This window comes from Bufo gargarizans, chromosome 11 (genome assembly GCF_014858855.1).
Source record: "Bufo gargarizans isolate SCDJY-AF-19 chromosome 11, ASM1485885v1, whole genome shotgun sequence".
Classification (NCBI taxonomy): domain Eukaryota; kingdom Metazoa; phylum Chordata; class Amphibia; order Anura; family Bufonidae; genus Bufo; species Bufo gargarizans.
This window is the reverse complement of record NC_058090.1, coordinates 12973716-12986801: the sequence shown is the minus strand read 5'-3', so window position 1 is coordinate 12986801 and position 13086 is coordinate 12973716.

Genomic DNA, 13086 nt, shown 5'->3' with positions numbered 1-13086 from the left:
TGTCATGAGGACACAGGCACGGACACTGCCGGACGGGAAGTGTTGTCATGAGGACACAGGCACGGGCACTGCCGTTTTTACTGAAGACCTATAAATTCAAACTCTAATGAGGTTTAAAACATCTGACATCTTTAAATATTCTGAAGTTATCAGTGGTGGAAATGACAGCTGTCAGTGTCCGGGCACAAGAAGTGTTGTCATGGGGACACGGGCACAGAAACTTTACTCATGAGAGGTCTTCATATCCTGATACAGGGACACGATACTTGGCACTGTGGAGCACAGCATTTTGGGAGATTTAGTGCTTATCCATGAACCGTGGTCTCAGGGCACCACAGCAGGGTAGAGAGTCTTGACCAGCAGGGGGCAGCGAGGAGAAGTGAGGCAGTTGAGGGTTAACAGGAAACCTGCATGATTTGGATTTGAATGAGACCCGTTGTCTGTCTGGAGACCGGGACGCAGGAGGAGTTAGCAGGGGTGGCCTGGTCACGTGGTGCTGTCACATGTTCACTGTCTTCAATTACTCTTTACAAAAAGTTATCAATGAATCTTAATTGGCAGCTCTGCATAATTCATAGTTAAGTCCCTTAAATAAATTATATGTGAAAAATAGATTATTATATAAATATATACTGTATATAAAAGGATACAAATAATAAGATGCAATTTAAAAGGATATTGGATAGAAAAGGGTGCAAGTACATATATAAAGGAAAGAGTGCATTATAGCATCTTTCCTTTTGTAAATGCTCCATATTAAAAGTACAATAAAAGTGATTATATATAAAAATAATAATAATAATAAAAAAGGATATCTATATAAAAAAATACAAAATATATGTAAAATATAGGGTAAATGCAAATATAAGGGTTCCCTCAGAATAAAGCCCTAGGGGTAATGTCTTATTGAAGTTTTGCTGATCTTATGTTCCACAACAATGTAATGCTGGAAATTATATCTACTTGAAGCGGTATCCCGCTCTATTAGAGTAGCAGCGGTGTCCCGCTCTATTGGAGTAGCAGCGGCGTCCCGCTCTATTAGAGTAGCAGCGGTGTCCTGCTCTATTGGAGTAGCAGCGGTGTCCCGCTCTATTGGAGTAGCAGCGGCGTCCCGCTCTATTAGAGTAGCAGCGGTGTCCCGCTCTATTGGAGTAGCAGCGGTGTCCCGCTCTATTGGAGTAGCAGCGGCGTCCCGCTCTATTAGAGTAGCAGCGGTGTCCTGCTCTATTGGAGTAGCAGCGGTGTCCTGCTCTATTGGAGTAGCAGCGGTGTCCTGCTCTATTGGAGTAGCAGCGGTGTCCCGCTCTATTGGAGTAGCAGCGGTGTCCCGCTCTAATGGAGTAGCAGCGGCGTCCCGCTCTATTGGAGTAGCGGCGGTGTCCCGCTCTATTGGAGTAGCAGCGGCGTCCCGCTCTATTGGAGTAGCAGCGGTGTCCCGCTCTATTGGAGTAGCAGCGGTGTCCCGCTCTATTGGAGTAGCAGCAGCGTCCCGCTCTATTGGAGTAGCAGCGGCGTCCCGCTCTATTGGAGTAGCAGCGGTGTCCCGCTCTATTGGAGTAGCAGCGGCGTCCCGCTCTATTGGAGTAGCAGCGGCGTCCCGCTCTATTGGAGTAGCAGCGGCGTCCCGCTCTATTGGAGTAGCAGCGGCGTCCCGCTCTATTGGAGTAGCGGCGGCGTCCCGCTCTATTGGAGTAGCGGCGGTGTCCCGCTCTATTGGAGTAGCGGCGGTGTCCCGCTCTATTGGAGTAGCGGCGGTGTCCCGCTCTATTGGAGTAGCTGCGGCGTCCTGCTCTATTGGAGTAGCAGCGGCGTCCCGCTCTATTGGAGTAGCAGCGGCGTCCCGCTCTATTGGAGTAGCAGCGGTGTCCCGCTCTATTGGAGTAGCAGCGGCGTCCCGCTCTATTGGAGTAGCAGCGGCGTCCCGCTCTATTAGAGTAGCGGCGGTGTCCCGCTCTATTGGAGTAGCAGCGGGGTCCCGCTCTATTGGAGTAGCAGCGGCGTCCCGCTCTATTGGAGTAGCAGCGGTGTCCCGCTCTATTGGAGTAGCAGCGGCGTCCCGCTCTATTAGAGTAGCGGCGGTGTCCCGCTCTATTGGAGTAGCGGCGGGGTCCCGCTCTATTGGAGTAGCAGCGGCGTCCCGCTCTATTGGAGTAGCAGCGGCGTCCGGCTCTATTGGAGTAGCAGCGGCGTCCCGCTCTATTGGAGTAGCGGCTGTGCCCCGCTCTATTGGAGTAGCGGCGGTGTCCCGCTCTATTAGAGTAGCGGCGGTGTCCCGCTCTATTGGAGTAGCAGCGGCGTCCCGCTCTATTGGAGTAGCAGCGGCGTCCCGCTCTATTGGAGTAGCAGCGGCGTCCCGCTCTATTGGAGTAGCAGCGGCGTCCGGCTCTATTGGAGTAGCAGCGGCGTCCCGCTCTATTGGAGTAGCAGCGGCGTCCCGCTCTATTGGAGTAGCAGCGGCGTCCCGGTGAACTCCTCTACTGTCGGTTTAAATGTTGTAAATATGCCGGCATAAACTTGGAATAATCCTACCGTATGCCTCGATTCCACCCCAATGTCGCTCTGGACGGAGGTCCGGTATTGATGTGGACCGATGTCCTACAGGCGATGTCCGTCCAGTCTCCCACGTTGGCAGTGTTGTTTGACATGTGTGGCCCTTCCCTATGGTGTCGGGTCATGCGCTGTAACTTTCCACTCTCCACTCACGCGGCGGACGGTCCTGCAATGGGGATTTGGCACAGGATTTTCGTATGGCTTCTTGGGATGATCACAGGTATGGGGTCCTCTCTCACCAGACGCCTTTCGGGGTATCTATGACCCCTTCCTCAGTGCTTGTAGGTCCCCAATAACTCCCCTCTTATATAGGTTTGCAATAAGTCTCGGTATGGATCTTTTTTGCGGAATGGGTCTTTTTTTTACAATATGTATCTTTTTGTGGGTATTTTTAAACTTTAGCCCGTTAAATAAACATCATACGCAAGATAGCAATTATGCGGATGTGATAATCAATATAACAATAGCAAAGACAGGTGCACTCTGCAGTCTTACTAAACCCTCAAACTGATTTTAAAATTGAGAGATTAGCCAACATTTCCTACGGTGTAGGACATGTCTGAGCCCGAGCACCGCGCCAAGGTTTCCCAAGTAGCTCAGGGACCTAACACTCACCTACCTGGGCCATATGGGCAATACCAGGAGCCAGTGGGCAAATTACAGGAGCATGAGGCCGACTCACAAACAACTCACCAGTTACCTCCAGCATGTAGCCATGATAGCAATGGGAGGAGGGAGGAGTCTGCGAGTCCTACTCAAGACTGGCTGGTATGGCCCAGGCCTCGCAGGTGCACCTAAATGTAGCCTGTGGATGGAAAGCAGGCACATATAAATTGGAGTTTATACACCTCCAGGCATCTCTATATATACAAACTGAAAAGAATGGCGTGGTATCAAACAGGCAGGAAGAGCTCAAACCCACATTTTCGCCGATCATAAACAATGCCTCTGGGTGTCTGCTGTGAGAAACATGCTGGCACCTGAAGGCTATGGTGCCCAGCCAGCTTATGAGCTGGTGCCATCTTTAAAGTCCCAACTTACGCATGTCTGGTGGAGGCCAGGAAGGGGTTATAGCCTGGAGACCCAGAGCAGTCTCCTTGGCCAAGCGAGCGACCCAAATTAGATGGCTAGGCACCACCTCAGAGACAATTAGTTGGGCTGCTTCAAATTGCAGTAGCTGTTTATGTTTCTTGTTTTTGCAGCCAGAACGTTGTTCCTAAGAGCCTGACAGTGGCTGGGGACAGGCCGGCGAGCTGTGAACTGTCGATACATCCATGGGACGGTCTCTTTGGGAGAACCATTAAGGCTCTATTGACATATTCATTAGGATCCCCCTTAGCAGTAAAAAAAAGCAAGACACAACAGGATAGCATGCTGAGCTACTTCACTGGCAAAATCCCGGGCTCCCCGACAGAAACCGGCCAACCCTATTATAGTCCATGGGCATCACATGACCAACTAGAAAAGGAAAAAATTACGCAGATGTGAACACAGCCTAACGTGTTCCTGTATCGTTTTCAGTACCTAATTGGGTTAATGACATGTTGTGTTGGGCTCATGACACCCCTAAATACCTTGAGGTTAGAGCCCTATGATATGACCTACATGTGCAATAACGTTAACAACCATATAGTAAACATGCACAGGGTACATATAGCTGGAGGAGGTTGGGCCCTCAGAATCATCTCCTCTAGTCTAGTGGCCCCAAGGTACCCCCAGTCCAACCCTGTACATACCATGTGATGACCTGACTATGATTCAGGGAGTAATGTTACATTGTGTGGACTCATCGTCCTCATGTAGAAGACGCTGTACTGAAGCTTTTCATCACTGGATGTCAGTATAGGCTCAGGATTCATGGACCACGTGGATCCATTTTCACAATTACCAGGTACATAAAACTAAGCAAAGAGCTTCATATGAATAATTCATTTCATCTCTGCTTTCTACTGGAAGAAATTGATTGAAGTTCTTAGACAAAGACAATGAGTGAGAATAAAAAGAAAGTGATTGGAAGATCTTTATTATAAGGCAAAATTAAAATTTGTATCTTAAAAAGGAGTATGACATCATGAGGACATGTCCTGTTACCCCATTGTCTTCGCAGCCACCCAAGTATCTCCCATGTATCCCGAGGTCCCATTGTTGGACAGTCCACCATGTGGATACTTATGTTATAAACCTATTGTTCTCATCCAAAGGTAAGAACAACCTTGTCCAAGAATCTGTGAAGCAGTAAGATGCACCCCACTTTAGAAGTAGTTCATCGATGTGAACAATATTTGGCTGGTCATCAACCCTAATACTTCACCCTACTGGTTCTAGTCCCTTATGGCCAAAGGCATCAATTAAGTTGCCGTGTCTAGTAAGCTTTTCTCAGTGAGCATTGCACTTTGGATTGCTGTGTTGAGACTCTTCAATGAGGCTTCATGGTGTTTTTTGTAGTTGGTCTCCCTCAGATCAACTGTTATTTTGTTTGAGTAGTCTCCAAGGCATTGCTCCCAGTTATCCAGAATCCTGCTCCACATAGATGAGGGGGTATACCCCGAAACAGCTGTTTGTGGATGGATAACTGGCTTAGGGCTTCTCCTGTCACATCTATAAGGCTTGTAACAGAGCTGGATCTTGGCATAGAGGCCACTTATTATGGTGGATTTGGTGATCTCTATAATGGGGACACCTCTTTGCTTGTTTTTCCTTCCCTAGAGGGATATCTGGCTTTCACTGTGTTGAAGACCCATACTGAGACTCCGCGGTTATTTTGCATGTTACTGTTTCCCATGGAGCTTTGCACTTTGGATTGCGGTGTTGAGACTCTCAGATGAGGCTCCATGGTGTTTTTCTGTAGTTGGTCTCCCTAATATTAGCTATTGTTATGTTTGAGTATCTAGTAAACTGTCTGTGATGATCTTAACTGCTCACAAGGAAGAAAAGAGTTTAACCCAGTCATCTAGTGGAGTATAATCTTTCTGGACCATAGAACTCCTGAGCCCAAACATTCATCCTATCATTGCTATTTCTTATTTCTCAGCTATCGCAACACAAGTAATCGCCATGAACAGTAGGACAATGAACATAACGACAGTCACTGGGATCCCATGTCTTCTGAAGTTTCAATAAGGTCACCGTGTGGCTCACTTCATCCATTATCAGTCTTTGTTTTGGGTGGACATACTTTTGAGTAATGTAAGCATAAGGCAAATGAGAAACTGCAATTGGCAGAGGAACCCTACAACACAGAGTAGACTGTCAGCTATGGACTCATGTGGTGGTTCCATCTGTTCAGGAGAACCCATGAATTTACATGTGGTTCATTTAATCTGGTATCAGTCTTGGGTTTTGGTGGTCATGAAATTGAAGACATTTATCAGTCTTGGATTGTGTTAGAAATGGAATAGGAAGGATATTCAACATTCAACCCAAACCAAAAATTGATACTAGGTGATCTAAAACAGCAATTTCTGTTTACTGCAACTCCCAAAAAATAGGACCACCACAGCAATCTTTGTCTGTTCTGCAAAGATACCCAGCTTTTTCTGTTTCCAAACTGATTGAGAATTATCCATTGAAAAGCAGCCCAAGACCTGTAAGTTCACCTTTTTGTTCAGTTCATGATTTTGGTGGACATGGCATTGGGGAATCTAGATTATAGTGGACATAGAGTTGGTAGGATCTTCTATTCTTGGATTTTGGGAGACATGATGTTTTGGACCTTCTGGTCTTATATTTTGGTGAATGGAGTTGGTGTGCTCTTCTAATCTTGTAATTTGGTGGACATAGGGTTGGAGGGATCTTCTGGTCTTGGATTTTGATGAACACAGAAGTGGCAGGATTATCTAATGCTGGCTATTTTGAAGACATGGAGCTGGTAGGATCTTATTTTCCATGATTCTGGTTGACATGGAGTTTGGTGGAGATGGATTTGGGTGAATCTTCTAGTCTTGGATTTTATTGGACATGGAGTTGGAGGCATCTTCTAGTCTGGGATTTCGGAAAACAGGACATGAGGGTATCTTCTGTCCAAATCCAAAATTGCTACTAGATAATGTGAAACAATGTGAGTTTGTATTATCTTTAAAATAGATAGATCCACCACAACAATCACGGTCTGTAGTTTCTTCTCTACGCTGGGCTGTAGACAAGGGTGCACCACCAATGAGGCAAGGTGAGGCAATTGCCAAAGGTAGCACCAGGTAGGGGCAAGAGGGCGGCAGCGGAACTGGGATTATCTGTTTCTGCAGTATAGTATTGGGAAACACAGTGGGCACAGTATGTGTTGCTGTATGAACCTGTATGTTTTGTAGCTCTGTATGTAATGTTTTACAAGTATGTCTTTAACAGTGGGGCTGGAGTGAAGGGGTTAGGTTAAGAAATTGGCATTGGGGCGTTGGGGCCCTGTCATGGGTGTAAGATAAGGGAAGGAAACAGAACACTGCAAAGCAAACAAAACAACTGACAAATGCTAGGGAACAAAAGGGTCACCACCTAGCTATCCCTAAAACACCTTCCCTAAGCTGCTATGCCCATGTGCATATCTCGATGGTAGATATGCAGATGCCCACGTACTTAAGACTGTAACATATTGAACCAAACCCTCAGCTGTAGGGAAGAGGTAAAGAGGCACCCAGCTCCTTCAACAATCGAAGGAGCTAGCGTCACCCTAGAGGTCTAGTCAAAACAGACACAGAAGGAACAAGGGAAAAGGACTTATCTAAAGATGTGTTGGAGCAGACGATCCACCAAATTGCCACAGCTCACACTAGGCAGAACTATAACCCGCAAAGGCTACAGGGAGAGGGAGGAATAAATAGCCTCACCAATTACCTAAAGAGCAACACCTTGGAGGAGGTTGGATTCTGCTCAAACCCAAAACAAAACAAACTGTCAGATCGAGTCATGTTTAGCAACTCTGACAGATCTCTTCAGAACACCAACCGGGCAGGAAGTGACAGGCGCCGTTTCAGTTTTTGCAGCAGAAAACCTAGGTGCACCCCTGGCAGTTTTTTCTGTTCTATATAATGTTCTGAGTCAACAAGAAATCTTAAAATTATCCAATTGAAAGGACAAGGTGATCCAAGGTGACCACAGCATGAGGTATAGAGTAAACAATGGCTCTTTAGTTGACCTAGAGAGTATTAGAATTGAGATCTTGGGCGGCATCATCCTGACCTCGATGTCAATGACACTTATCCACCCAAACTTATTTATTTCATCTAGAACATTTAGAAGAAAACTTTTCTGGAACCAATCCCAAGAATCAGTCTAATTGCCGTCACACATAAATACCTCTGTCTATTATCTCCAGTCTTACCATGGTTCCAAGTGCCCTATAGCAAAGGTTTCATTATCAACTTTAGTAATATACACTAATTATGTTGTCTTCTTAATGTGTTTGCATCACCATGTGCTCCTTGTGCCGCATAATCTGCTGGAAGGAGACTTTTAATGAAATGCTTAACATTTGCTCGCACATATGGAAGATTTTGGCTTTGGTTTTGTAGAAACAAAGTCTGGAGGCATCGACAGCAGCTCCAAAGCCAAATTAAATCTGTGTTCATTGAAGATAAGAATTTCTGGAGGACCCAAGTATCCCGGTTCTCGATAAATGACAGCTACAATTAGCAGTGCGGATAAGCCTATTTGTTGCTAAATGTATATTGTCCCCGAGGCCACACTGCACCGAGAAGGTAATGCAGGTCCTGACTATCTGCAGATGCTACATTTGTCTGACTGCAGGAAAAAAACATCTTTCCAGCTGTTCATTATATCACTGTGATTATTATCAGCATTAACACGTATTTGCCAATCGGCATAGAAGCAGGTGTAATTCCGCAGGTAGGTTGGCAGAAGAATGAGTATTCATTATACAGAACATCTCCTGCAGAAGAACCAGACCAGATTGCTTCATCTTCATGTTTCTATTCATTTATTGTGACCGGACGATTCTTCACACTGCAGATCTTATAGCATTGGGTGTCACCTTCTTAAAGGGATGGCATAGTGAAGGATAAGAGTGCACAAAAGATGCCTATCCAAAAAAGTGAGTTACCTTCAGGATATATAGGATCTTCTTCAGCTCCTTGCATTATCATCTGTGGCTGGAGGTTTCATGAAGTGGCAGCGTTTCCTGTGTTGGCTCTCTTATTATAGACAAGGGAAGACATCCCGCTGCAGCCAGTTGCCTTACAGTCAAGACTAATCTTAGGTTTCTTGGGAGGAGTGCAGTGTGCTTGGCTTTCTATTATAGACAGGGGAAGGGATCCTGCTGCAGCCAGTTGTCTTACACACAAGAATGATCTTAAGTTTGTGAGGAGGAGTTTTTTGTACTTAGTTTAGTGCAGAAAGGGAAAGGATTCCTGCTGCAGCCAGTTGCCTTCCAGTCAGGACTGATGTTAGGTTTGTAAATAGTTTTGTGTGCCTGGTCTCCCATTACAGAAATAGAAGGGGTTCTTGATGCAGCCAGTTGCCCTTTAATGAAAACTGATTTTAGGTTTGTGATGAGAAATTTAGCATGGTTGGTTTCCTATTACAGACAGGGAAAGGATCCTGCTGCAGCCAGTTGCCTTACAGTCAAGACCAATCTTAGGTTTCTTGGGAGGAGTGCAGTGTGCTTGGCTTTCTATTATAGACAGGAGAAGGGATCTTGCTGCAGCCAGTTGTCTTACACACAAGAATGATCTTAAGGTTGTGAGGAGGAGTTTCGTGTACTTAGTTTAGTGCAGAAAGGGAAAGGATTCCTACTGCAGCCAGTTGCCTTCCAGTCAGGACTGATGCTAGGTTTGTGAAGCAGAGTTTAGTGTGCTTGGTCTCTTATTACAGACAGGGGAAGGGCTATTGCTGAAGGCAGTTGCCGTACTATTAAGATGTTAGGTTTGTGAGGAGGAGTTTAGCGTGCTTGGTCTCCTGTTTCAGACAAGGGAAGGGATCATGCTGCAGCCAGTTGCCTTACAGTCAAGACTGTTCTTAGGTTTGTAAGGAGTTTTGTGTGCCTGGTCTCCCATTACAGAAATAGAAAGGGTTCTTGATGCAGACAGTTGCCCTTTAATAAAGACTGATTTTAGGTTTGTGATGAGGAATTTAGCATGGTTGGTTTCCTATTACAGACAGGGAAAGGATCCTGCTGCAGCCAGTTGTCTTACACACAAGAATGATCTTAAGTTTGTGAGGAGGAGTTTTTTGTACTTAGTTTAGTGCAGAAAGGGAAAGGATTCCTGCTGCAGCCAGTTGCCTTCCAGTCAGGACTGATGGTAGGTTTGTGAAGCAGAGTTTAGTGTGCTTGGTCTCCTATTACAGACAGGGGAAGGGATATTGCTGAAGGCAGTTGCCGTACTATTAAGATGTTAGGTTTGTGAGGAGGAGTTTAGTGTGCTTGGTCTCCTGTTTGAGACAAGGGAAGGGATCCTGCTGCAGCCAGTTGCCTTACAGTCAAGACTGTTCTAAGGTTTGTAAGGAGTTTTGTGTGCCTGGTCTCCCATTACAGAAATAGAAAGGGTTCTTGATGCAGCCAGTTGTCCTTTAATGAAAACTGATTTTAGGTTTGTGATGAGAAATTTAGCATGGTTGGTTTCCTATTACAGACAGGGAAAGGATCCTGCTGCAGCCAGTTGCCTTACAGTCAAAACTAATCTTAGGTTTCTTGGGAGGAGTGCAGTGTGCTTGGCTTTCTATTATAGACAGGGGAAGGGATCCTGCTGCAGCCAGTTGTCTTACACACAAGAATGATCTTAAGGTTGTGAGGAGGAGTTTCGTGTACTTAGTTTAGTGCAGAAAGGGAAAGGATTCCTGCTGCAGCCAGTTGCCTTCCAGTCAGGACTGATGGTAGGTTTGTGAAGCAGAGTTTAGTGTGCTTGGTCTCCTATTACAGACAGGGGAAGGGATATTGCTGAAGGCAGTTGCCGTACTATTAAGATGTTAGGTTTGTGAGGAGGAGTTTAGTGTGCTTGGTCTCCTGTTTCAGACAAGTGAAGGGATCCTGCTGCAGCCAGTTGCCTTACAGTCAAGACTGTTCTAAGGTTTGTAAGGAGTTTTGTGTGCCTGGTCTCCCATTACAGAAATAGAAAGGGTTCTTGATGCAGACAGTTGCTCTTTAATAAAGACTGATGTTAGGTTTGTGATGAGGAATTGAGCATGCTTGGTTTCCTATTACAGACATTGAAAGGATCCTGCTGCAGCCAGTTGCCTTCCAGTCAGGACAAATCTTAGGGTTCCTGGGAGGAGAGCAGTGTGCTTGGCTTTCTATTAAAGACAAGGGAAAGGATCCTGCTGCAGCCAGTTGCCTTCCAGTCAGGACAAATCTTAGGGTTCCTGGGAGGAGTGCAGTGTGCTTGGCTTCCTATTAAAGACAAGGGAAGGGATCCTGCTGCAACCAGTTGCCTTCCAGTCAGGACTGATGTTAGGTTTGTGAAGCAGGGTTAGTGTGCTTAGTCTCCTATTACAGACAGGGGAAGGGATATTGCTGAAGGCAGTTGCCTTATAGTCAAAACTGATCCTAGGTGGTAATGAAGGGAGAAATAGTTGATTCTTGGGACAAATATACAATAATTATTAGCATTTTGTGTCATGCTTAGTACAGTGCCTGAAGGCGCAGTGTTGTTGGTGTTCTTTATACCACTGTGTCATGCTTCGCCCCCTGCAGTTGACATGACACAATCCTGATGAGTTCCTTTAAGGGAGGTAATACTGAGATTTGACATTTTCTATGTATTTTCTACCTTTTTGGCTGGCCATTATGCAGCTCTTCGCCGTGTGACTGAAATGGCCATTGTGCAGCTGATACTTTTGGCCATATGTATTAGGACAACTCGTGTAACCATTGAGACGTGCACGGATATGACAGATCTTCTGTTGCCGAGGAAGATAATCCAGCCACTTGTCGCAGTGGAAGGTTATTATGATAGTAGATATGTCTGTGTAATGTCCCTGTATTATTATGAACGGTATATTAAAATCTAATCTCGGTGGCTTCACAGCAAGTCTGCAGCTCGCCATCCGTCATATGACATCGAGCACAAACTGTTATTACTCCATGATTACATGTTTAGATTGGACGATGATGGCGGCATCTGCAGAATTAGCTGCCATTTAGATAGTACACACAGACTCCACCAGCAGAATACTGAGTGCTGCTCTGGAGTATAATACAGGATGTAACTCAGGATCAGTACAGGGTAAGTAACGTATGTACACAGTGACTGCACCAGCAGAATAGTGAGTGCAGCTCTGGAGTATAATACAGGATATAACTCAGGATCAGTACAGGATAAGTAATGTAATGTATGTACACAGTGACTGCACCAGCAGAATAGGGAGTGCAGCTCTGGAGTATAATACAGGATGTAACTCAGGATCAGTACCGGATAAGTAATGTATGTACACAGTGACTGCACCAGCAGAATAGTGAGTGCAGCTCTGGAGTATAATACAGGATGTAACTCAGGATCAGTACAGGATAAGTAATGTAATGTATGTATACAGTGACTGCACCAGCAGAATAGTGAGTGCAGCTCTGGAGTATAATACAGGATGTCACTCAGGATCAGTACAGGATAAGTAATGTAATGTTTGTACACAGTGACTGTACCAGCAGAATAGTGAGTGCAGCTCTGGAGTATAATGCAGGATGTAACTCAGGATCAGTACAGGATAAGTAATGTAATGTACACAGTTACTGCACCAGCAGAATAGTGAGTGCAGCTCTGGAGTATAATACAGGATGTAACTCAGGATCAGTACAGGGTAAGTAACGTATGTGCACAGTGACTGAACCAGCAGAATAGTGAGTGCAGCTCTGGAGTATAATACAGGATGTAACTCAGGATCAGTACAGGATAAGTAATGTAATGAATGTACACAGTGGCCCAGATTCAAGAAGCACTTGCGCGGGAACAAGTGTGATTTGCGCCGCGTAAGTACTGATTTGCTCCTATGCAAATTTGCGGCTGATTCTGTAAACCAGTTAAGCCTGAAATGCGGCCATTTTCCCGCGCACGCAGCCTAGCTGTTCCTGCGCAATTTTCGTGCAATTTTGCGCGGGGTGTAAGTTGCGCCTTCATGGAATTCCCTCAGCGAATATGCAAATTAGGTACTGCCGATGATTCAGAAACATGCGCGTGTGATGCGCATCTTGCGCTGGAAGCGTGCAAGCTTTTTTCCCTGGGCAAACTTGCTCCTGTTAAAAGCAGGGGCAAGTTAGCAAAAGATGGCCAAATGTCATCTGAAGGAGCGCGCAACTTCAGCAGCACCTAGACAGACGATCTGAACAAGCAGAGCACCCACATTTTCGGGACCTCACATCTGTGCACCAACATGCCAGGGGCAGCTATGGTTCTTGATATTCTATTGACTGAGCCGACTCGTAGGAGGGCACGGGAGAGGATTTACAGAGGGCGCTACAACCTTTTTCAGATGACTGATACTGAGGTGTATCGCATGTTTCGCTTTAGCCCTGAAGTCATCCTTGAGTTGGTAACAATCCTCAGCAGCCCGACCCATCGGGGACAGGCAGTGCAGCCACTGGTGAAGGTAGTGGCAACCCTT